Source organism: Phascolarctos cinereus, unplaced genomic scaffold (genome assembly GCF_003287225.1).
Source record: "Phascolarctos cinereus isolate Bilbo 61053 unplaced genomic scaffold, phaCin_HiC Scaffold_1;HRSCAF=81, whole genome shotgun sequence".
In the NCBI taxonomy this organism is placed as follows: domain Eukaryota; kingdom Metazoa; phylum Chordata; class Mammalia; order Diprotodontia; family Phascolarctidae; genus Phascolarctos; species Phascolarctos cinereus.
In genome coordinates this window covers 237409736-237436192 of record NW_027555514.1, presented here as the reverse complement: position 1 = coordinate 237436192, position 26457 = coordinate 237409736, and the positions used below count along the sequence as shown (strand labels likewise).

Sequence of the window (26457 nt, the reverse complement as noted above, 5' to 3'; positions counted from 1 at the left end):
TCTCTTTCTCTGTGAGATTTAGAGGTATCAATTTTTGGGGTGAAGAGTGTCAGTTATTGCCCCACTTTCCCTTTTTCCCTCTGTTTCTCCCTAGTTCTGGGCTGGGTCCACTGGTAATTTAATCTCAATGATGGAACAAAATGAGATGCTCATAGGTCATTCAATATTTTTTAAAGGTGGTTTACTCAGCCCTAACAGTAGAAAGATATTCGACAAAGACAGACATTGAAAACATCACAGACTGACTCAACTGAAAGAAGCTCCCTTGGTTGAGTTGCCCATTATGGTCCTCCAAACATCAGAAAGTACCTGAACCATCTTGGGGCTGCTTTGTCTCAAGTGACCAAAAAGTGATATTGGCACTGATCCTTGAGTCCCTTGAGCTAATCAAGTCACAAAGATGGTTTCAATACCTTTTAAGGAAAAATTAGCCCCATTTGCATAAGAGGAGGTGGGGTGGTTTAGTTCCTATCACACCTTCCTTGCTCTCTTGAGAGTATCCAGTTAAACCATGCCAAATAAAAGGCCCCAAATCAAATACATCATCTTGTTGCCTCATCTCACCTACTTCTACATATAATTAATATGCTGTCCTTTATACATGCTGATATTATTGGCTGTACTGTACATACGTAGATTGTCCATTTTCTTTGCATCTTTTTCTTTCCTGCTGTCTCTCATGTAACTCTGCTTGTTAGACCCTTTCCCAGAAGGCAAATAGGTAAAGAGATCTTCTTAGAATATTAATATTCATAATTAAGTTTTAGATAATCTATATATTTCAGTTATAGATACTATCTCTATTCTCTGCTATTGTTGACAGCTTCACAGACCATCTTTGAAACATTTGAGATGTTTAATGAAATTTGATGCTGCATAGCAGGTCAACCTGGCAATCAGGAAGACCCAGGCTCAAGTTTTCTCCCTGACAATTACTACACTAGCCATGTTCCTATGTAGGCAAGTCATTTAAACTTTGAGTGTCCCATATAAAATTACAAATCATAGATGAATTGTTGATTTGTTAACTGTGGAGGGAGTTTACTATACTGATGAAATCTCAGATCTAAACAACAACATCCATTTGATTTTCACTTTAATAGCTAACAGAATGGCATCTGCCAACCCTGTATACTTTTTCTTCCGTATGGAAGATAGAATTGCTTTTCATATTTCTTCAAGATGAATGAAGCAGGCACTGTAATAAGATCATGATCTTAAACTGGGGGAATTTAGTGGCAGTTTTTGTACTCAAGATGAATCATTCACCTATGCCCTGGAGCAAATTTTATAAGGAATCTTGGAACTCAAACCATTTTTCTAGTGTATTAAGCACAAGGGAGAGTTTGTTCAGCTCTGGGTATGCCATTCTTTTTGTTTAGCTTACCTATATTCTTTAAAAAGCACCATTCCCTGTGGCCAATATAAACTATACCACATCATGAATTGTTTTTGTCCTTCTTAAAACATTTAAAGTAGGCAGGGGGGTATTGTTTGAGTATAGAGAAGAACTTTTTGTCAACCAGTAAGCAATAATGAACAATAATTACCCAGTGCCTATGGAAGAGAGGATTATATGTCACTGCCCATTCCCATAAGAATCTTACTATCTAATTGGTGAGATAATTAATATCTACAGAGGAATAAAGACTAGTATAAATGTCTTGAGGGCAGGAATGATTTTTCATTTTTGTGTTTATATCATCAGGGCCTAATGTTTTGTATATGGGAGGCACTTAATTAATGATTGTTGGAATGAATGGGAATTCAAAAAGGAAAGATTATAGACAAGTTATCAAGTTATCTCTTTTAGAGGAATGAAAATCTATGTTAAATCCAGATCTCTTAAATGTAAGTTCATCTGTCAGTTTGCAAGTCAAAATTAATTTAAAACATTCTGGTATATTTTTAATGAGATAATATCTTTTAAAACACTTAGCATAGTGCCTAGCACATAGTGGGCACTTAATAAATGCTTGTTTCCTCCCTTCCTCCTTTCTTTTTTATTATGAATTTAACTAACATGAACATTTCAATATGTAAAGAACAGAAAAAAATACTATACATGAAAATGAATTTTGTTACATAACAGTTTTTCTTAAAAAAAGTTTAGCAATTTAACAATTAATAATAAAAAATACTTTGGGGTCACATGAGTAACAAGATGGATGATTAGCCATTTTCTCTGATCCCCATCTCCTCTTATACCTCTTTAGAACAGGAATTATGTACCAAGATAAAGCAACTTAAGCTAATTCCATGTTTGAGGACACCTTGAATCCAAAATGAGGTAAACAAACAAACCCAAACCCAGGAGCTGACACTCACTGACCTCGAGTTTACTCAGCACCATTCCCCCATTTCTCATGCAACCTGCAATAGCAGACCCAAAGACATTGCAAAGGCTTACAACAAAGCCCACCTCCATACCCTGGTCTCCCTTCCCTCTTTCCAATGCTGTGAAGACACCAGCTTTAGGCTGTGGAAGTTTTCATGGCACTGTGACCAATAGCCATGCCACAGCAGCCCCTTAGGAGCAAAAACCTGCAGAGACCATAACCCTTTAGCACTAGCACTGCAAAGCTCTGAACTGCTAGTGCAAGGCCAAAGGACTAATGAACTGAGGGAGCAGACCAGGACAAGGAGCATCGGACACAGAATGTGGGAGGGGCTATGTAGGACTCCACTAAGCCTGAGGGAACGAGTACAGAATCCCAGCTAGAGCCAGTTATGACCATTCAAAAGTCAGTTGGGGCAGAGATCTATATTGATGTACTGTGAATTGTCCAGTGTAGGAGAAGGCTGAGAGACTTTAAGATCCAGCCTCCAAGGGGAGGAGTCAGAAAATGGGTGATAGGGGAAAATAAAAGGAGGAGGGAGAGAGATAAAATTATCAAAGACTTCAAGAAGAATAAAAGTTGAAGACCTTGAATGTAAACAGGCAAATCAATGTGAAAAACAGCAATAACAGAAGGATATGACCTCCATATCTAGTAAACAAATTCAGCTGTCTATGAATAAATAATGCAAAACAAAGGAAAATAATCCAATACTTGATGAAACACATAACTTTGTGGAATTTAAGGAGAATATGGAACCATAATTTCTGTTCCTGACTAATTCAAAAGAAAAATGAGAATTATGAGAGCAATTATGGCTTGCACAATTAAAATAACGGGCAGAATAGAAAAACTGGAATCTACAATAACAACCAATTGAAAAAGCATTTATTAAATGCTTACTTTGTGCCAGCAGCTAGGTGGCATAGCAGATGGAGTAGGGTTATGGGGTTATGAAGAATCAGACCTGACTGAAAAATGACTGAATACTATGTGCCAGGTACTGGTGTTAAATGCTAGGGGTCCTGTGGTGAGAGTAATAAGAAGGTAGGAATGAGTTTTAGCATTACTGACCCCATTTTGTTTTAAGCCTCTGTTTGGGGATTGAGATGTTTCAAGTAAGTTTCTATAATTTGTTTTTCTATAATAAGATAAACACTAGTGTAGCAAACAACATGTATATGCTCTTAAACAACTGATAAACATGTATAGACGCTCTGGTAAGACAGACCACCAATAGAAAAATTGTATAAACAACTTTTTATTTTTTAGAATTGTATTTACTTATTTATTTATTTTGGTTTGGCTAGGCAATGGGGTTAAGTGACTTGCCCAGGGTCACACAGCTAGTAAGTGTGATGTGTCTGAGGCCGCATTTGAACTCAGGTCCTCCTGACTCAAAGGCTGGAGCTCTATCTACTATGCCACCTAACTGCCCCTATAAACAACTTTTTAAGTACTGTATGTAATAACTACTAATCAAATTGTGTGGTCAACAACTTAGGAACACCCATAACTATCCATTAGCCTGATTCTGTGTCATAACTAGGATAGTTCCTGAGTTCCACTCACTGAAACTCAAGCAGCCCATGTTCACATGAGGTTGGTGCTGCTTACCAGATGACCACTTCAGAGGGAGACACAGGGACTCCAGCTAGGCAGAGAAGGAACCCTGTTGTAAGCCCTGGCATGAAAGACCTTTATTGCTGTTGCTGCTGTTGCTCTACTTATTTCAGTTGTGTCTAACTCTTCATAATCCAATTTGGGGTTTGCTTGGCAAAGATACTGGAGTGGTTTGCCATTTCCTTCTCCAAATCATTTTACTGATGAGGAACTGAAACAAACGGGCTTAAGTGACTTGCTCAGAGTCAAACAGCTAGTGAGTGTCTGAGGACAGATTTGAACTCAAGATTAGTCTTTCTGGCTCCAGGCCTGGAACCACCCAGCTGCCCAAAACTTTTATAAGGATCTCTAAGAAGCAGGTTGTTGGTTTATTCACAGAGGAGCTGATACTGTGTTGTTTGCACATATTTTTGACTGTATGCATTGAGAAGCATACATCTTATTAATGTTTTCTATTCACTAGTTAGCACATGCAATCTTAAATCAGATATAATCCTGTACTTTGCATTACAATTATAAAGAAAAGTTAAAAAAAAAAAACCTGCCCTCAGGGAACTCACCTTCTAATGATGGAGACATATAAATAATTATGTATATGCAAGCTCTATGCAGAGTTGATGGAGGGAAATTTCAGAAAGGAAGATATTAGCAGCTGGGGATTGGCAAGGCTTCCTGCAGATGGTGGGATTGAAGCTGTTTGTTTTTAAAGGAGATGAATATGATTTTATTTTTTTATTCTTAAATAGTATTTTATTTTTCCCAATTACATATCAAAAATTTTTGAGTTCCAAATTTTTCTCCCTCCTCTCCTTTCTTCTAAAAATGGTAGGCAGTTTGATGTAGTTTATACACGTGCTATCATGGAAAACACATTTCCATATTCATCAGAGTTGTGGAAGAAGAAACAAAACAACAGAAAAAAACACAAGAAAGAATAATGTAAGTGAAAAAAATTATGCTTCAATCTGCATTCAGAATTCATCAGTTCTTTATCTGGATATAGATAGCATTTTCCTTCATTGAGTCCTTTGTAGTTGTCTTGGATCATCATGTTGCTGAGAAGAGCTGAGTGTCATTCATAGTTGATCATCACACATTGTTGCTGATACTGTGTACTTTCCTGGTTCTGCTCATTTCACTTTGCATCAGTTTGTTCAAGTCTTTCCAGGTTTTTCTGAAATCTGCCTGTTCATCATTTCTTATTGCACAATAGTATTCCATTACATTCATATTTCACAGCTTGTTCAGCCATTCCCTCAATTTCCAATATTTTGCCACCATGAAAAGAGTTGCTGAGAATATTTTTGCACATGTAGGTCCTTTTTCCTTTTTTGCGATCTCTTTGGGATATAGACCTAGTAGTAGTATTCCTGGATGAAAGGGTTTGGTTGCCCTTTGGGTGTAGTTCCAAATTGCTCTCCAAAATGGTTAGATCAATTCACAACTCCATCAACAATACATTAGTGTCCCAATTTTTCCATCTTCTCCAACATTTATTTTCCTTTTTTGACATACTAGTCAATCTGATTGATGTGATTGGTGGTATTTCAGAATTGTTTTAATTTGCCTTTCTTTGCTCAAAAGTGATTTAGAACACTTCTTCATACACCTATAGATATATTTGATTTCTTTATCTGAAAACTGCTTGTTCATATCCTTTGACTATCAGTTCTCATAAATGTATTCTCATAAATTTGACTCAGTTCTCTATGTATTTGAGAAATTAAGCCTTTGTCAGAGACACTTGTAAAGATTGTTTTCCAGCTTTCTGCTTTCCTTCTAATCTTGGTTGCATTGATTTTGCTCGTACAAAAGTTTTTCAATTTAATATGATCAAAATTATCTATTCTACATTTTGTAATGCTCTGTATCTCTTGTTTGGTCATGAATTTTCCCCCTCCCCATAGACCTGACAGGTAGACTATTCCTTGCCCTTCTAATTTGATTGCTTCATTGTCTGTGGTACCTTCTAGCAAGATGTAGTTATCTTCCTTATCTCTTTTAATTAAGTTTATTTTTGCTTTCACTTTACCTAGGGTCAGGATTGCTACTCCTGCTCTTCTTTACTTCAGCTGAAGCTTAATAGATTCTGCTCCAGACCTTACTTTTGCTCTGTGTGTGTCTCTCTGTTTCAGCTGTTTCTTGTAAGCAACATATTGTAGGATTCTGGGTTTTGATCCACTCTGCTATCCACTTCTGTTTTATGGGAGAGTTCACCCCATTCATATTCACAGTTATGATGACTACCTGTGTACTTACCTCGACCCTATTCTTCCTCCTGTTTGTCCTCTTTATCCTTTCAGTCTTTCCCACCTCACCAGTGTTTTGCTTCTGTTTACCACCTCCCCTGATCTGCTCCCTTCAGTCATTCCCCACTCCCCACCTTGACTTAATCTCCTCCCCTCCTACTTCCCTGTCGGGTAAGATAGATTTCTATATTCAACTGATTGTATTTATTATTCTTTCTTTGAGCCAGTACTGATGAGAGTAAGGTTCAAGCATGCCCATCACCCACCCTCCTAATCTTCCCCTCCACTGTAATCGGTCTTTTTTCGCCTCTTCATGTGAGATAATTTACCCCCTTCTACCTCTCCGTTCCTTCTGCACTCATTGTACTCCTGTTTCTCATCTCTTAATTTTTTATGTCATTCCCTCAAATTCACCTTATAGAGTACCCTCTGTCTATGTATGTTCCTTCTATCTGTACTATTAGTGATACATTTTTAAGTGTTACAAGTATCATCTTCCCGTGTAGGGACATAAGCAGTTTGACTCTATTGAATCCCTTGTTTTTCTTTTCCCTTCTTACCTGTTTATGCTTCTTTTGGGTCTTAATATTGGAGGTGTTCTCCTTACGAAGGCTTGAAATCCTTCTATTTCATTGAACGACCATTTATGTATTATGTTTTATGTATTATGTATTTATGTTTTATTTGTATTTATGTATTCTGTGCTATGCTCAATTTTTCTCGGGTAAGTGATTCTTGGTTGCCCTTCAGAATATCTTGTTCCATCATCTCCAATCCTTTAATGTTGCAGCTGCCAAATCTTGTGTGATCCTGATTATGACTCCCCAATATTTGAATTGTTTCTTTCTGTACATTTGTAGTATTTTTTCCTTGACCTGATAGTTCTGAAATTTGGCTATGATGTTCCTTGGGGTTTTTATTTTGGGATCTCTTTCCTGTGGTGAATGGTGGATTCTTTCAATGCCTATTTTGCCCTCTGGTTCCAGGACATCAGAGCAGTTTTCCTTGATAATTTCTTGAAAGATGCTGTGCAGGTCCTCCTTTTGATTATGGCTGTCAGGTAGTTCAGTGATTCTGATATTGTCTCACCTGGGTCTATTTTCCAGGTCAGTTATTTTTCCCATAGGGTGTTTTACATTTTCTTCCACTTTTTCATTCTTTTGAATTTGTTCGGTCGATTCATGATGTCTCATAGAGTCATAAGCTTCCACTTGTCCAGTTCTAATTTTTAAGATATTGTTTTCCTCAATTAGCTTTTGTGCTTTCTTTTCCATTTGGCCAATTGTACCCCTTTAAGGAGTTGTTTTCCTCAGTGGATAAGCAGTTTTCCAAGCTGTTGACTTTTTTCCATAATTGTCTTGCATCACTCTCATTTCTTTTCCCAATTTTTCTTCTACCTCACTTATATTATTTTAAAGCTCCTTTTTGAACTCTTCCATGAGTTCTTTCTGGGCTTGAGACCACTTCCTGTTTTTCTTTTGGGTTTTGCCTATAGGTGTTTTTACATTGTTGTCCTCTTCTGAGTATGTGTCTTGGTCTTCTCTGTCACTATAATAACTTTCTATGGTCAGATTTTTTTGGGTTTTTTTTTTTGCTCACTTTTTTTTTTGGCCTTTTTTCCTTTCTTTCAAATTTGAGCTCTGCTCCCAGGATGGAGGGGAGACAGTCTCCAGCTTCTTGTGCTAAGTGGCTGCAGGCTGTTTACCTGGTGTAGATGAAGAATAAGGGTTAGGGAAGGGAAGGCAGAAGAAGAGGTGAAAAGCCAATAGATTATGGTTGGATAAGGGAATTTCAGAATTCTTGAACATGGAGGTGGTAAATTTGTGGGTGATCAAGGGTATGACAATATCTGTGTGTGACTGAGGTAGGGTGGAGGAGTGGCTCATGGCAGGTGAGTGGGTTGAGGAACTGAGTGGTTAGGATGTTTGAGAGAGAATCAGTGTGTATATTAAAGTCACCCAATATTAGGGAAGGAGTTGAGGAGGAGAGAAAAATTGTTAGTAAGGTATCAAACTCATTGAGGAAGGAAGGAGAGTGACCTGAAGATCTGTAGACATGTCTGTAGAACAAGATTTTGATTGGGTGGTAGGTATAAATAGTATGAACCTTAAAGGAAAAGAAGTTACTGAGTGATGGAGAAAGGGAGAGAAAGTGGAAGTGGCAATGAGTAGGAAAAAGTTTTCCAACTCCCCCACCTCAACCAATGAGCCAAAAAGAATGAGTGGAGACAGATAGTGGATAGAGCACTAGCCCTCATGTCAAAAGGACCTGAGTTCAAATCCAGCTTCAGACGATACTTACTAGCTGTGTGACCCTGGGCAAGTCACTTAGTCCTAGCCTAGCCAACACCCCCACCCAAAAAAAAAATGAGTGAAGGCATAGCCAGTACCAGAAAGAGTGGACAAGGAAGCTGTGTCATCAGGGGAAGCCAGGTTTTAGTAAGAGTTAGTAGATGGAAGGAGTGGGAGGGGAATAGATTTAAGATGAAGGAAAGTTTGTTGCCTATGGAACAGGCATTCCAGCAGGCACAGTGGAAAGGCTGGGTGGAGTTGAAACTAAACTTTGGGGTGGGTGAGTTGAGGGGGATGGAAGTGAAAAATGAGGTCACAGAGTCACTGGGATGTGAAGAATATGCCCAGGTATGAAAATGCTCATCATTGAATGGAGGATGCCAATCCTCCTCCCTCAAAGGACAAGCTTAGGAGGAGATGAAAGTCCTGAAATTGAAGGGAGGGTTACTCTTCTTCGCACTGGAGGGTCTCCACATCCCATCTGGGACACGGGGCTGGCAGAATGAGCTTGAAGATTCTTTGTACTGGTACAGATGGAAGCATTTTCTGTGGTGCAGACGAAAGACACCAAAACCAGACCCTTGCAGCCTTTTGCTGGGGAACACACTGTACCTAGCAGGAGATAGAAGGCTCAAGGCACTAGCACAGAAGAAAACTTGTATAAATTGATACGGAGTGAAGTGAGCAGAATGAGGAAAACAAGTAATGCAACAACACCAACACCTGTACAAAAAAATCCAACTTGGAAGACTTAAGAACTCTGATCTTATGCTTGCTATGACAAAGCATGCTGTCTACCTCTTGACAGAGAGATAATGGACTTGAAATACAAAATGAGCCATACTTTTTGGACATAAAATACTTGACTATAGGAATTTGTTATAAATGGTTCCCCCAAACCCAAAGCAACGGGAAGGAGAAAAAATAAATGCTTGTTAATGGGGGGGGGGAAATTAAATACAAATTTAAAAAAGAAAATCAGCATTTTAAAATGATTTTATTGATATCTTTTTTTAACTGATGTTTCTTCCAACATCTCTCTCCTTCCCCCCTCCCAAAGAGCCATCCCTATGAAAGTGAGGAGTTGAGAATGATACTGACATCAGGAAGATGATGCCATGACATGCAAGTGAATTGGATTTGAGTGAGGGACGGCTGAGCAAAGTCACCAGCCTCACTTACTCCTCTGGAGTCATCTGGGTCCAGCAATCAGACACAGATCAGGACAACTGGAGATGGCCCAGGATGCAGTGGGAAACTTTGGCCTTTTTAAGCTAAGGTCTTTCCCAGTTCTCACTTTGACTTTATTTAGTTTTTAGTGATTAGGGCTGTTTAAGAAGCAAGCCAAAAAATCAGATTGGAAGTGGAAGACTCTCAGGGTTTCTGGCCAAAAGAGAAACAATTGCTATTTAAGCTCACTCTGAGCCATCGGCCCAAATGGTAACCATTAAGTGGTGCTTGGCTAGGGACCTATTGTTGGCCAATCAGTGAGGGCTAGAGTGAATTGTGTTTAAGGTTTGGTCTTTAAGAAAGAAAATCTAGGAGATGCTTAACAAATGCTTGTTGAATAAATGAGCCCAGGTGGACTTGGGAGATTTTCAGAATTAGGTTAAATTTATGGCTTTCGTATGAATTTGCCTTTGCATTCTAGAGCTACTCCGACATTTCTTGCAGGGAGAGAGCTAGAGGATCAAGATACAAATTTGATGCAAAATCTCATGTAAGGCCAGCTATTCCATGTTTTTTAGGTCTACTCTTATTGACTTTGGCTATAGCACCAAGTTTGATAACCCTGACCAAGTCTAAGAAACTCTAAGCCATTTACTTTAGAAAATGTTTGCTCTGAAGTTTCCATTTTTCAATTTAAACATTATTAAGCTCATTATAGTATGTATAGTATGGATCCTGTGGTAGGCAGTGGGGATACAAAGACAAAAAAAAATAGAAGCTGCCCTGCCCTCAAGGAGCATGCATTCTATTTGTGGGGATACAATTTTCTAAAACATAGGTCTAACCATGCAGTCCCCCTATTTAATAAACTCTAGCTCTTCATTGCCTCCAGGATCAAATAGAAAATCCTTTATTTGGTGTTCAAAGTCCCTCCTAACTTTCCTCATCATGACTTTCCAGGCTTCTTGTACTTTATTCCTTTCCTCCCTCCCCAATACTCTGTGATCCAGTTGTGTGCTACAGCTACCCAAAAATAACACTCAGAGATTTTCTAGGTATAAAGTGAGAGATTTATTATGTTCTCTCAAGAAGCAGGAGTCGGCTTCATCCGGCAGTCCAAGCAAAGTGAGGCAAGGCACAATGCCCAGAACAAACGTTATATAGTCCTAACACAGAGACACCCACGCACTACTGGCCTTAAATTCCCACTGGACAGGAATTTCAGCCTTACAATCTAAAACGCGAAAATCTACCCCAGAAACAAGGAATCTCATTATAATACTACCAATCGAAGCTATTTTATCCTTTTTTAGCATTAGCCATTACCTAACAGTACAAATCATGTGTTTTCTAGGAACCTGAAACTTAGGCCTATTCAGGCTAGTGTAACCAATCTTGAGTTTGTAACAGTCTGTGAAATTGCTACACTTAGTCCATCTGAGAGATCTCACATTGTTTACATTGTTTCACTCACAATTATATTGGCCACTGTGTTGCTTGAACAGGACACTCCATTTCTGGATTTTGCATTTTCACTGGCTGTCCTCCACACCTATGATTCCCACCCCCCCTCCACAGCCCACATGGAGCTTAGACCCACCATATGAGCTTGTACCTGGACCCCTGTTGGGCCTTTTCTACTTTGATTTCCTTTCCTGATCAGGTAATCTTGTATTTTCAAATGATCTGGAGATTGACAGTAGGCAACATCCATCATCAGATTCTCCGTGGGAGTGTTCACCAGAGTGGCTGGCTGCAGCTGAGGCAGACAAAGGAATGGGGAACTGGAGACGCAAATGAGCACAAAGTTCAGGGGAGGCTCAGGCTCAGGCTCAGGTTTGGAGTGGAGTGATAATGCAAAGCTGAGGTGAAAAGTGAAACACTTGATTAGCAGGCTTACAAAACTGCTTTATGTTTTGATGAGATTCAAATGTTAGCAGCAAGACCTGCTAATTAGCAGCAAGATCTATAAGACTTGATGTTAGGAATTGGTCTGACTCCAGGACCCTGTTGGTTAAGTTTAATGTTAGGATGACATGAGATGTAAAAAGATATTGCATAGTTATAGGTTTTGTTACTGTTGTTCTGTCATGTCTGATTCTTTGGGATCCCCTGGACCACAGCACACCAGGCCTTTTTTATCTTCCACTATCTCTCAAAGTCAGTCCAAACTCATGTTCATTGTTTCCATGCTACTATTTATCCATCTCATCCTCTGCTGTCCCTTTCTCCTTTTGCCTTCAATTTTGCCCAACATCAGGCTTTTTTTCCAATGAGTCCCATCTTCTCATCATGTGGCCAAAGTATTTAAGCTTCAGCTTCAGTATTTGACCTTCCAGTGAATAGCCTGAATTAATTTCTTTAAATATTGACTGATTTGATCTCCTTGATGTCCAAGGGACTCTCAAAAGCCTTGTCCAGCACCATAATTTGAAAGTGTCAATTCTGTGGCACTCAAATTTTCCTTATAATCCAACTTTCACAGCCATATACTGCTACTGGAAAAATCCACAGCTTTGACTACATAGACCTCTGTCAGCAAGATGATGTCTCTGCCTTTTAGTATGCTGTTCAGATTTGCCATAGCTTCCTTCTAAGGAGAAAGCATTTAAAAAATTTCATGGCTGTAGTCACTGTCTACAGTAATCATTGAGCCTAAGAACAAAAAAAAAAGTGACATTGCTTCCATTTTTTCTCCTTCTATTTGCCAAGAAGTGATGGGACCAGTTGCTAAGATCTTAGTGTTATGGTTTTTTATGTGAAGCTTCAAGCTAGCTTTTACACTCTCCTCTATCACTCTCATCAAGAGGCTTCTTAATTCCTCTTCACTTTTTGCCATCAGAGTTGTATAGTTTGCATATCTGAATTATTGATATTTCTCCTGGCAACCTTAATGGTGTTTCAACATGATGTATTCTGCATAACTCAAACAAATAAGGTGACAATATATAACCTTGTTGTACTCCTTTTCCAATCTTAAACCAGTAAGTTGTTCCATGTTCTGTTCTAACTGTTGTTTTTCAGTCAGCATACCTGTTCCTCAGGAGACAGATAAAATGATCTGGTACTCCCCTGTCTTTGACAACTTTTCACATTTGGTTGTGATCCACACAGTCAAAAGCTTTAGTGTAGTCAATGAAGCAGAAGTAGATGTTTTTCTGGAACTCTCGTGCTTTCTCCATAATCCAGCAAATGTTGGCAATTTAGTCTCTAATTCTTCTGCTTCTCCAAAAGCCAGCCTGCTCTTCTGGTATTTCTCAGTTTATATATTGCTGAAGCCTAGCTTGCAGAATCTTAAGCATAACCTTGCTGGCATGTGAAATGAGCACAATTATTCAGTAATTCGATCATTCCTTGGCATTGTCCTTCTTTAGGATTGGAGCATAAACTGATCTTTTCCAATCCATTGTTGTGTTTTCCAAATTTGCTGCCACACTGAGTGCAGCACTTTCACAGCATCATCTTTTGGGGTTTTAAATAGTTCAGTTCGAATTCCATCACCTCCACTAGCCTTATTGTTGGCATTGTTTCCTAAAGCCCATTTGACTTCATTCTCTTGGATATCTGGCATAGTTTTCTCATAAAAATCAGTTCCATGAAATATCCCTCTTGTAGGCAAAAAAAAAATTTCCTGAAGACATAAGAAAAGTAGATGCTGATGTTTCCAGATACCTCTTTCAGATATCCACACAGATCTGAAGAACATTCCCACCAAAGTACAGTGTCGTAACAATTTCCTTAAAAAGATAGGGCCATCCTGACCCAAGGGGGATTCCATCACATCCAGAACATTCTCCTCCACTCCATAGAGACAGGCTTTATTTGTGTAACAGCTACCTAAATTAGCATTTTCCCCAAGGACAAAAACCTGTGGGGAAAGCAACAAATAGTTATCTTCCTCTATTACCTATCTTCTAAGAATATGGGTTGCTAGAAAAAGTACAAGTCCAAGAGTAAAAAAACAAAAACAAAAACACATACAAGCTGTAGAAAAGCCAACATTTCCACTTCACACTAAAAAAGGAACTGCTAACATGCAAGTCAAATGACATTCAATGTGTTTCTGTAGCTATGCTGCTTTGTTTAAAAAAAGGAACCCCAACAACTTATATGAGTTGATTATCCAAGGAGGCATGACTCAAAATAGGGTGCATAAAGCATCAAAATATTTTTATTAGCCACACGTACATACGTATGTATGTATGTATGTATGTATGTATGTATGTACGTATGTATGTATATACACACACACATGTACTTTTTTAATCACAAAAAAATTGAATTGGACAGATTCAAGGGCCTTAATGCTATTTTAATCTGACAAACCTGTCTTGCCATTGGACTCCAATGACTCTGGAGGACAGAGTGAAGCTGATGACATCCTGCTGCTCTGCCTCACTTAAATCCAGTTCGTGGGAGAGTCAAGACATCACACTCCTGATGTCCTTGGTCCTCTTCAAGAATGAAGGATGAACAACAACAACCTGACCAACAGATCTGGAAATGGTTCAGAAAAGCACCAACAAGATGAAAAGGACTATTGAATTTTATCTGAATTTTTCAAAATACATTTAGACTTTTTTTGGTCTCGTTTTTCATAATAGTTTCAAAACTGAGCCCAATGTTTAAGATTCATCAGAGCTGTAACTACGCCAAAGCAAACAAACCAGGACTTTGTTCCCAGGTACTTGGAGTCTTTTAGCGGTTAGAAAGAATTGAGTTTAGTCTCTAGCTAGCAAGAGTGATTATTTAGGGGGCAGCTAGGTGGCATAGTGGATAGAGCACAGACCCTGAAGTCAGGAGGACCTGAGTTCAAATCTGGCCTCAGACCAAACACTTGACACTTATTAGCTGTGTGACCCTGGGCTAGTCACTTAACCCCAATTGCCGGGGAAAAAAAATAATTAGTTAAAATAGGGAGTTACCAGATGGCAGCTTCCCCTTGGTAATTTTATTGGCATAGCATCAAAAGTATGAATTAATTTTGGTAGCATGTATCATATTGACACAATCTAACCACGAGCACTGAATATACCCCCATTTATTTAAGCAATTCTTTATTTCTTTAATGAGCACTTTGTAAATGAACAAACCATTTATGTGCTTGGGGAAGTTGATCCCTGGACATTTTCAGAGGAAATTTCCCAGAGAAGGCAGTATTTGACTCAACTTTTTTTTTTTGCATTTTTTTGGTGAGGTAGTCAGGATTAAGTGACTTGCCCAGGGTCACACAGCTAGTAAGTTTAACTCAACTTTTAAAGGATTGGTAACCGGAACTCAATCGGTAAAGATCTGGAGAAAGTATTCTATGGGCAACTAGGTAGCACAGTGGATAGCGCACTAGGCCTGGAGTCAAGAAGATTCCTCTCCCTGAGTTCAAATTTGGCTTCAGGCACTGTGTATGAATCTGGGGAAGTCATTTACCCCTATTTGCTTCAGTTTCCTCATCTGAGCTGGAGAAGGAAATGGCAAATCATTCCAGTATCTTTGCCAAGAAAACCCCAAATGGAGTCACAAAGAGTCAGACATGATTGAAATGACTTGACAACAAATTTTAAGCATTGGAAACAATGAGAAAAAGGACAGACACAGAAGAGCTCAATGTGTGCTTAGAAGGGTAGAGAGTTTGGAAGGAATATTCAGGGAGTAAGATAAGAGCAAAAAGCGTGCTGCCAGATTGTGACAAATCCTGAATACCAGGTAAAGTGGTTTGAATTTTACTCAGTAGGCACTGAAGATTTTGGAGCAGAGGAGGAACATTCCCAGATTTACGTGCAAGAGAGATTATTAAAGCTAATACATTTTATTAGCATGTGGTTTTTGTCTGAAAAATGGTAAGAATTACCCTTAATTCTTCTTGACTAGGGAACCTCTGGCAAAATTGATATTTCCCAAGGCTCACAATAATTAATCTGCTAGGGAACCTTTTAAAATTGGATTTTTACCTAGAACTTTTACCTATTACTCAAGTTGCCAGTGCTTGCTAGGCAGCATCTTGGCTTTGCTCTTGTGCCAGCCAGCAAAAATACCAGTTGAACTTGCTCTTCTCTTGGGAAATCTCGTTGGTGTTGCTGAGTAGGTTTTGTTTCCCTCCTATAAAACATATGCTACTTTCTATAAACTTTGCCTAACACTATTTGAATGGTTTCACTTAATCTATTCTCTATTTTTCCCAAAGTTACCATCCATCTCATCTGTATAATCCAATGGTCTTCAGTCTTTATCATTCTTGACCTCTCTAACCTTTTGACTCTATTATCAACCCCCTTCTCTAGGTCATTTCCCCCTTCCTTGACTTCCATAAAATGGTTCTCTCTTATTCTCCTCCTTCCTTTCTGACCATTCCTTTTCAGTTTCCTTTGACAGATGATCATCCTCCTTTCCGCCAAATGTGGGCATCCCTCCTGATTCTATACTGCCACCCTTGAGGGCTGGGTCAGTTTCCTTTTAGTCTTTGCATCCTCAATGACTAGCACAATTTATTAATTTTAATTTCTGGACCCAAATCTATGATTTTGAAGATCTGGGGAGCTCTGGATGAGGAAACCACCTTAGCCAGTGCAGATCTGCAATTGTTGTATGAACTCATAGTCTTAGAGTTGCCAAGATCACTGACAGGTTAAGTGACTTGTCCAGAGTCATACAGCTAGCTATGTGTCAGTGGTGGAATTTGAACCAGGTCTTCCTAAGTCCCAGATTGGCTCTCCATCCACTATCCCCATAGTCTCTTTTTTTTTTTCTGGTGAGGCGATTGGAGTTAAGTGACTTGCCCATACCTATTATGGAAAGGATGTGAAAATAGGGACTGGTAGCATCAGCAGGGCCTTATCTACTCTGATTATAGATGTCACCACAGGAAGGCCTTAGGGTCAACTTCTGAAATGGATGGCATGTGGAAATTTAAGCATATCTTCATTTATTCATGTCCTACTGAAGAAGAGACATCAGTATACATCAGCTATTGACCTACCGGCCTACTTTTCCGTCTATATACATTTTTAAAATAAGAATAATCTCGGGGCAGCTAGGTGGCACAGTGAATAGAGCTCTGGCCTTGGAATCAGGAGGACCTGAGTTCAAATCCAGCCTCAGACACTTAACACTTACTAGCTGTGTGACCCTGGGCAAGTCACCAACCCCAATCACCTTGCCAAAAAAGAAAAAAAAACAAGAATAATCTCTATGAGCACTGAGAGTATTTTTAATGAGTAGAGACTGAACAGACATTCACAAGCAATATTACATAGTAGCACACCTTTTACCAATACATAACTGACCTAGAGGTTCAAAGAATACCACCAGATTTATTACTTGTTGGTCATTAAAAAAGCATTTAATTTGACAGAGGCAGGTAGGTAGTGCAGTGGATGAGTGCTGGATTTGGAGTCAGGAAGACCTGAATTCAAATCCAGCCTTAGCTATGTACTAGCTGTATGACCTTGGGCAAGTCACTTAACCTCTGCCTCAGTTTTCCCAACTGTATATGGGGATAATAATAGCACCTACCTCCCAGGGTTGTTGTGAGGATAAAATGAGATATTTGTGAAGCACTTAGCACAGTGCCTGGCACATAATAGGTGCTATATAAATGATAGTTACTCTTCTTCTTATACTCTATTCTCAGAGCAAAATACTTCGAGCCTCTCTAAACATGAATGTATCCCATGCATACATCAGAATTATTCAAAATTTCTTGACAGGTATGACAGAAATAAATTTGACAACCATAAATATCTGGAGAACCTTGAAACAGAGAAAGGTATATTTGCTAAAGGCATTTGCTACTGTGATGGAGGAGATCCAGCACAGGGTTCAGGTTCAAGGGGAATTCTCTACAGATGTTGAGGTACTCCAGGTGATTCTGTTTATCGATGGCATCATGCTGGATGCATTAAGCCTCAAAACACTGCAGAGTCTTGTGGAAGCAATTTGTAGCTATTCAAAAGACTCTGGCCTAACTTTCTATAAAGAGAAAGTCAAGCAGATGAAAAATGTGTAATGTTAATGTTGTCAATTATGACATGTAGATAAATGGATAACCTATGGAGCTTGTCCATCAGTATATATTTCATGGACAGACAGCAAAAATGGACAATGAGTTGGACCTAGAATTAAATAGGAGAAGAGTGTCCGGATTGCCTTCAGGAAAATGTGAGACGCTTTTAATAACTCCAGACTTCTACCAGAAACAAAGTCCCATTTTTTTAAATAGAAATTTTATTTTATTTTTTCAGGTTTACATTCTTTCCTCTTTGCTTCCACTGAGAAAGAAAGAAAAGCAAAACTCATTACACACACACACACACACACACACACACACACACACACACACACACACACACACATATATATATATATATATATATATAGTCAAGCAAAACAAATTCCTACATTGGCCATGTCAAAAAAATATGCCTCAATCTGAACCCTGATTCTATCACCTCTCTCCCTAGAATTGGAGAGCATTTTCATACTAAGTTTTCTGGAATTGTGTTTGGTCATTGTGATGATCAAATGTCCTAAGTTATTCAAAGCTGTATGTCTTTACAATATTGTTGTTATATAAATTGTTCTCATGGTTCTGCTCATTTCACTTTGCAATCAGTTTATATAACTCTTCTCAGGCTTTTCTGAAATCACACACTTCATCCTTTCTAACAATATAATGGTATTCCATCATATTCATATGCCATAATTTGTTCAGAAATTCTCCAACCAATGGATATCTTCTCAGTTTTCAATTCTTGGCCACCACAAAAAGAGCTACTATTAATACTTTTGTACATATGGATCCTGTTCCTCTTTCTTTGATCTCTTTGGGGTATAGACCTAATAATTATATCACTGGGTCAAAAGCTTTGCACAGTTTAATAGCTTGGGGGCACAGTACAAAATTGCTTTCCAGAATGGCTAAGCCAATTCACAGTTCCATCAACAGTGCATTAATGTACCTGTCTTCCCACAGCCTGTCCGGCATCTGTCATTTTTTTCTTTTCGTCAACTTTGAAATAGGCTTTTGGTGTTGTTGAATGGCACTGAGTCATAGAACATGCTAGTCTCTGAAAAATTTAAAATGAATATCACTCAGAAGACAATAGAGAAGCATATGGTGGGAGTAAGTAGGCTGAAACACATGACAGAAGGAATTACAAAGGAGAAACAAAATAAAGGAGAACAACAAGGGGATATATCACCTAAAGATAGGGTGGGCTGATGGCATGGCAAAAGCAAGGGATGACCTGAGAACAGCCTATATCTGTGTTCTATAATATCTTCATCATGTCAAAAGAAAGTGATAAAGGCTTCTCGCACATTGGGTGAATTCTTTTTTTCCCCCCTCACTTAATTTTTATTTTTTTCCTCAATTACATGTAAACAAAAATTTTTAATATTCTTTTTTTAAATTTTGAGCTCCAAATCCTCTCCCTCTCTCCAGTTCCCCCCACCCCTAAGACAGCAAGCAATCTGATATAGATTATACATGTGCAGTCCTGTAAAACATTGCAAAAAAAGATGCAGAGATGAAGAAGGAGAAGGAGGAGAAGGAGGAGGAGAAGGAAAAGGAGAAAGAGGAGAAGAAGAAGGAGAAAGAGGAGGATAAGGAGGAAGAAGGAAGGAAGGAAAGAAGAAGAAAAAGTATGCTTCAATCTACATTCAGATTCCATCAGTTCTTTCTCTGGTGATGGATAGCATTTTTCATCATAAGTTCTTTGGAATTTAGATCATTGTGTTGCTGAGAATAGCTAAGTCATTCAGTCAATCATCGTAAAATATTGCTGTTACTGTGTACAATATTCTCCTGGTTCTGCTCACTTCGCTTTGCATCAGTTCATGTAAGTCTTCCCAGGTTTTTCTGAAAGCATTCTGCTCATCATTTCTTATAGCACAATAGTATTCCATCATAATCATATGCCACAACTTGTTCAGTCATTTCCCTATTGATGGACATCCCCTCAATTTCCAATTCTTTGCCACCACAAAAAAAGGTCCCATAAATATTTTTGTACATATAAGTCCTTTTCCTTTTTTTTTCCCTTATCTCTTTGGGATACACACTTAGTAGTGGTATGGCTGGGTTAAAGGGTATTCAGTTTTATAGCTCTTTGGGCTAGTTCTAAATTGCTCTCCAGAATAGTTGGATCAGTTTACAACTCCACTAACAGTACATTAGTGTCTCTATTTTTCCACATTCCCTCCAACATTTGTCATTTTCCTTTTCTGTTCATGTAAGTCAATCTGATAGGTGTGAGGTGGGACCTCAAAGGTGTTTTAATTTGCATTTCTCTAATTGTAATTTAGAACATATTTTCAAATGACTATAGATAGCTTTGATTTTTCTTCTCAAACCTGTTCATGTCCTTTTATCATTTATCAACTGGTGAATGACTCATTCTTATAAATTTGACTCAGTTCTCTATATATTTGAGAAATGAGGTCTCTGACAGAGAAACTTGCTGTAAATTTTTTCCCCAGTGTTTTGCTTTTCTAATCTTGGCTGCCTTAGTTTTGTTTGTGCAAAACCTTTTTAGTCTGATATAATAAAAATTAACTATTTTATATCCTATAATATTCTCTATCTCTTATTTGGTCATAAATTTTTCCTTTATCCATAAATTTGACAGGTAAAATATTCCATGCTCCCCCAATTGGCTTGTCTAAGTCATTTTGACTTTATCTCAGTATACAGTGTGAGATGCTGGCCTATACTTAGTTTCTGCCAAATTGCTTTCCAGTTTTCCCAGCAATTTTTGTCAAATAGTGATTTCTTATCACAAAATCTTAGGTCTTTGGGTTTGCCAAACACTAGATTACTATGGTTATTTACTACTGTGTATTGTATATCTAATCTATTCCACTGATCCACCATTCTATTTCTTAGCCAGCACCAGATTGTTTTGATTACTGCTTTGTATTTTTTTGTATCACATTTTTTCATTGATTCCTTTGATGTCTTTGACCTTTTGTTCTTCCAGATGAATTTTCTAGCTCTATAAAATAATTTTGGTGTTTGATTGGTATAGCACTGAATAAGTAAATTAATTTAGGTAGAATTGTCATTTTTATTATATTGGCTCACCCTACCCATGAGCAATGACTATTTCTCCAGTTGTTTAGGTCTGATTTTATTTGTGTGAAAAGTGTTTTGTAATTGTGTTCATATTGTTCCTGGATTGACAATGGGTAAATTCTTCTGGAGAATTTGTGAGAGGATATGGACAACAGTCCCACAGTGCCCATAGCATAGACAGTCATGGATGGGTTATCTGTATTATTACAATAAACATCCGCATTTCTGAAATCACAGATGTTTGAGTATCTGCGTATATTTTGCTAGTGGCTTTAATCAAGGCAGAACATTTTACTGTAATTTGTGAATCTGCTACTCTACCTTGTTCCAATGGTATTTTTCTTGGCCATGATTCATAATAATTATATTTTATAAAATGCTTACTATGTGCTAAGTGCTTTAAAATTATTATCACAAAAACCTTTCATGTAGGAGCTATTATCCCCATTTTACAGATGAGGAAACGAAGGCAAACAGATTAAGTGATTTGCTCAGGGTTACATAGCTAGTGTCTGAGGAAGGATTTGAACTCAGATCCTCCTGACTCTAAGCTGAGCTTTCTATCCACTGGGCCATTTGTGTATGTTACTTGCATAAATGTACAAAGCCTTATGTAGCAATTTTGTCACCTGGGACAAATTAACTGATGGTGAGGAGACTTCATTTTAATATCCTCTTGGGGTAGGAAGGGCAGCTGGGTGGCAAAATGGTTTGAGCACTAGGCTTGGAATCGGAAAGACTCATCTTCCCGAGTTCAAATCTAGCTTCAGATGCTTACTATGTGACCCGGGGAAAGTCACTTAGCCCTGTTTGCCTCAGTTTCTCGTCTATAAAATAAGCCGGAAAAGGAAATGGCAAATCACTCCTATATCTTTCCAAGAAAACCCCAAATAGAGTCATGAAGAGTTGGACACGACCAAAAAAACGACTGAACAACAGATTGGGGAGGAAATTGAGCCCTTGGTATTCCCTTATAGGCAGTCAGTCAATATTTCAATAAATATTTATTAATTGCCTACTATGTGCCAGGTATTCTGTGAAAATGTTGGAGATACTAAGAAAGGCAAAGGTTAGTCCTTGCTCTCCAGGTCACAGTGTAATAGGGGGAGACAACATGCAAATTATTTTAATTGACAATGTGTCTAATTACTTATATATAGGTTCAATGTCCTAATACTCCTCCCAAAGCCTTGTGTCTTCATAGCACCTAGAACAGGGTTGTGTGCTCAGTAAATGTTTGTGATGTTGAGTTTAAGTATTTAACACCACTAAGGCATTTAAAAAAGACAGAGACTGTGACTGAGCAAGTGTCTTCAAAGCCTTAAGTAGCAAAGTCCTTTCTTATTAAAAAAAAAATTGGACCTCACTCCACATTTCATAAAACAATCTCTACAAGTAATTTTTAGCTTATATTTTATTCAAATAAACTTTAGACTTTGTTACAATTTTAACACACAGAATTCTTTGAAATACAATCAAATATGGTAACATGAACATACAGGTCATCAAGACTTTGGGAATATTCTATACTTATTCATAAAATAATTGACAATTTTCTTATTTATGTACAGAATAGAACAGATGTAGGAAGTGTCACAAAGTTTCTTGAAATGTGTTGTTGTTGAGAATATTACTGTTCACAACTGTTTTTCAACTACTAATTGAGACAACCATTTTGCCTTTATTACTGTTACCCCAATTTACACAAATAAGATGTTACAAATAGCAGTAAAGCTTATTTCTTCCTTTTGTTGAAAGTGAATTTCTGGGAGGATATAACTGACTCCATCTTGTTCCATAACAGCTCTCTTCTTGTACGTGGCCCCTGCATGAACTTCAAGACCAGCTGCAGCATCTGGTTTCCTTCAGTGTCTTCTTTCCTTCTTTAATTGTTACAAAAAAGACTTAATTGGTAAAAAAGGATTTCGGACACTCTAGATTGTCCCCTCCTTTATCTAGTCTGACAGATGGTTGGTTCCCTTTGATTTAGTGAGCTAGCTATAGGAACAAGAAAACTCCATTATCTCTTTCCTGTAGCAAACAAAATACATTTTCCTTTAACACAGTTTTCTTTGTATTGCCAGCTGTGTTGTAGTAAGCAGCCATTTTTTTTTCTTTGTTTCATACAATGTATAAATACTGCTTGCTGAGTTGTGAATGTGGCATTCCCCATCAACTGCTGGTGGGGCACACTACATTCAGTGTAATAAAGCCTGTCTTCCGGAAGTCAGTCCTTCCTTCTTCCTTCTATCTTTCCTCCTCTTTTCTCCCTCCCTCCCACCTTGGCCACAGCAGGTAGAGCAGTCAAGGAAAATGTTCTTATTACAAAAAAAAAAAAGGATACTGGAAGGAAACAGTACCTTCTTGATCACTGAGTAAGCATTTGTTAAGCACCGTGTTGTTCAATCACATCTGACTCTTCATGATCCCATGGACCATACTGTCTGAAGGGTTTTCTTTGCAAATATACTAGAGTAGTGCCATTCCTTTCTCCAACGGATTAAAGCAAAGGTTAGGTGACTTGCCCAGGGTCACACAGCTACTAAGTGTCTGAAACCGCATCTGAACTCAGTTCTTACTGACTCTAGGCCCAGTGTTCTACCCACTGAACCATCTAGCTGGCCTGTTAAGTACCTATTAAGTGCTTTATCTGATAGGATAAAGAGGTCTGAGGCAACTTCCTTAAACAATCCAAGTACTCTACAAGCCTCTTGTAAAATGATTTGGATGAAAGGAGATATTTTGTCTTAAGCTGTCCAGCAAGATGTGCTGAGACATTATAGAGCAAAAATGGCAAATATAGAATAAAATAGTTAACTCTTAACAGACCACTTTAAGCTTTTAAAAAATTATTTTTCTGTTTCTTTCCCCTCCCTCAAACCAGAGAACTCTTTCCATATGCATAGCCAAAATATTAAATAATAAGATTTTCAGGTTCAAATGTTTGTTTCAACGTACCATCCCAAGACAAGTCTATTAACTGTTCTTGCTCAAATGGAATGACCAAACTTATCCCACACACTTAGGGCAAATAAATTCCTTATCCACTCATATATCTAAGTCTTTTAATGAAATTTCTTTTGTAGGCTGTTCAAGTAATAAATAGGTTTTTATTCTACTTCATTTTCAGTGCATATATTTTTTAAACTAACATATAAAAAAACATGATTTTGTAAACCCAAAGCTTGAACTGCTTTATAAATGGGTTCATTTTATCTTTCTAGATATGAGTATGAATTTGAGGCTCTTGAACTGATTTAGAGTACTAAATTTTTTAAAAGTCTACCAAATATGTATATTTTTGGAGAGATTTTTATTATAAAATGAATGTTTCACATTTGTTACTATCTTTAGGAAAAATGGCAATTTCTTCTGTCGGTTCAAATACTCTTCAAAATACTCTGGCTGTTCCACTCCTTTGGCATCTTGGCTCTAAGAATCACCATCTCCCTTAGCAGCAGGGTTCAGCAAGCAACTTTCTTGAATTCCCCTCTAAGGGCGTATGTAATCACACCTCCTACAGCCATGTGCTTCTGATGCAAGATGCCACTGTCAATGGTCAGGGAAGGTGAGAGGAATCTCTTGCTGTGCTTTTTTAGGAGTGCAACTAAAAATGAGTCCTCAGGAGCTGAGTTATTCCTCCACTGCTGGCTCCAGCCTTTACTCAGCAGGACTGGTTCCCCAGATTTAAACTCAGACCTAGGGACTATGTCATCATCTCTGCCAATGCACAACCAAACCTCCTGACATTTTTGTATGCGAATGGACTATTAAAAGCCTAATGCCCTTGAACAACTGTCTGACAGTCTTACTTCACTAGATTAGGGGACTGAATTGTTCCAAGATTCCCTGATCCATCTTCCCCATCCCAACCTCTCTATTTTAAATACAGGTAAGAAGGTTGGTGACCTTCAAGATGCTTCTTTTATCTAAGAAATCTTGGGGGCAGCTAGGTGGCTCAGTGGATAGAGCACTGGCCCTGAAGTCAGGAGGACCTGAGTTCAAATCCAGCCTCGGACTAAACACTTGACACTTATCAGCTGTGTGACCCTGGGCAAGTCACTTAACCCCAACTGCCTAAAACAGAGAAAGAAATCTTGGTTTGAGTTCTTTAGGTTGCATGGAACTCTTCTTACTAAAACTTTATTTTGTTGGACTAGACCAGGGGTGGGGAACCTTTGGCCTTGAGGTCACATGTAACCCTCTAGGTCCTCAAGTGCAGCCCTCTGATGGAATCCAAACTTTACAGAACCTGTAAAGTTTGGCCTCAAGGTCATATGGCCTGGCAGGTTCCCTACTCCTCTCACTCTGCCGTGAGAGATTATTTGTACTTGTGATATATGTGATTCCTTCTCAGCAAAAGTGAAATTTAAGTGAATATAGAGTATTTTCCAAAACTTTTATAAAGCTGTCTGTTAAACTCCATTACTTTGTTAAAAGATGATCCTAGTTACATATCTGAATATCTGGATTAGTCAATGAAAGCAAAAATAAAACTTTTACATTAAAGTCCCAACAGGTAGTCTGAATAACTACCTACTTTATGCATCATTAATAGGAAGTTTGTAAAAGACAGAAAAGGCTGTGGAATTTACAGGTTGATCTCTAAAAATGGAACTATACCATGACAGTTTCATAGCTATGTCTAGTGTATTCTCTGTGGTTGCAGAAACCATATTATTGAAAAGCCCCTCTAAAAGCCACACATGCCTACCAACTAGAGTTGTATAGGTCTGGGGCCAGTACAGTACAGTTGACAAAAGTATTAGACTTCTTTCAGAAAGACCTGGGTTTAAATCCCATCTCTAATGCTTGCTAGCTGTGTGACTATGGGCAAGTCACTCAACCTTAGTTTCCTCATCTGTAAAATGGAGATAATAATAGGGAAGGGAATAAGTACTTATATAACACCTTCCTCATCTGTAAAATGGAGACAATAGTAGGGAAGGGAATAAGTACTTATATAACACCTAGTATGTCTCAAGCACTGTACTAGGCACAGTGTACAACTATCTTGTGTTATCTCCAAAACAATCCTTTGAGGAGTGTGCTATTATCACCCTCAATTTACAGTTGAGAAAACTTAGGCAAAGAGAACTGAATGATTTGCTTAAGTACATACGGCTAACAAACATCTGAGGCTGGATTTGAACTGAGGTCTTCCTGAGTCTAGGCCCTGAGCTCCATTCGTGACACCACCAGCTGCCCGATGTAGATAACCCTTAGTATCTACCTCACTGGGTTGTTGTGAAGTTCAAATGAAATACCATACATATGTAACATCAAAGCACTACTTAAACATTGGTTATTTTTATGAAAAAATTAATACCATCCTCTTGAGCTTCTGTATTAGCCTCTAAGAATGAATAACAAGAATAGTAAGCAACTTGAATAATATGATGCATTAAGATTCACAAAACACTCTCTTCAGAACAATCCTGTGAAGTAGAATTTCAAGTATTCTTCTCCTTACTTTTCAGATGAGAAGACTAAGACAGAGAAGCCTTAATCAACTGGTCATGGAGAGAGAGCCTGGTAACGCTCCTTCACTTGTTTCCATTTAACCGAATGGTTACGCCTTCTGACTCAGAACACTCGCCCTAAGACTCAGTCACTGTGCTGATTGGTTTTCTGGAGCTTTGCTGTTGTTCATGAGTGCCCTGAAGATTGGGGAAAGGTTTTGTCTACAATGCACCTTCCCATTCTAATAAGTGCAT

The 26457-nt window shown here is 38.3% G+C and overlaps 1 protein-coding gene across 1 annotated transcript in view; it reads right to left on the bottom strand.

Annotated features, from left to right (window-relative positions):
• Positions 1-22136: 22136 nt before the first annotated feature.
• The window catches only part of TMEM19 (transmembrane protein 19), a 37031-nt gene continuing 32710 nt past the window's right edge, over positions 22137-26457 (bottom strand). The window contains exon 8 of the transcript XR_002321054.2: positions 22137-22623. The gene's annotated coding sequence lies outside the window, so the exon portion shown is untranslated. The remainder of the gene's footprint in view (positions 22624-26457) is intronic.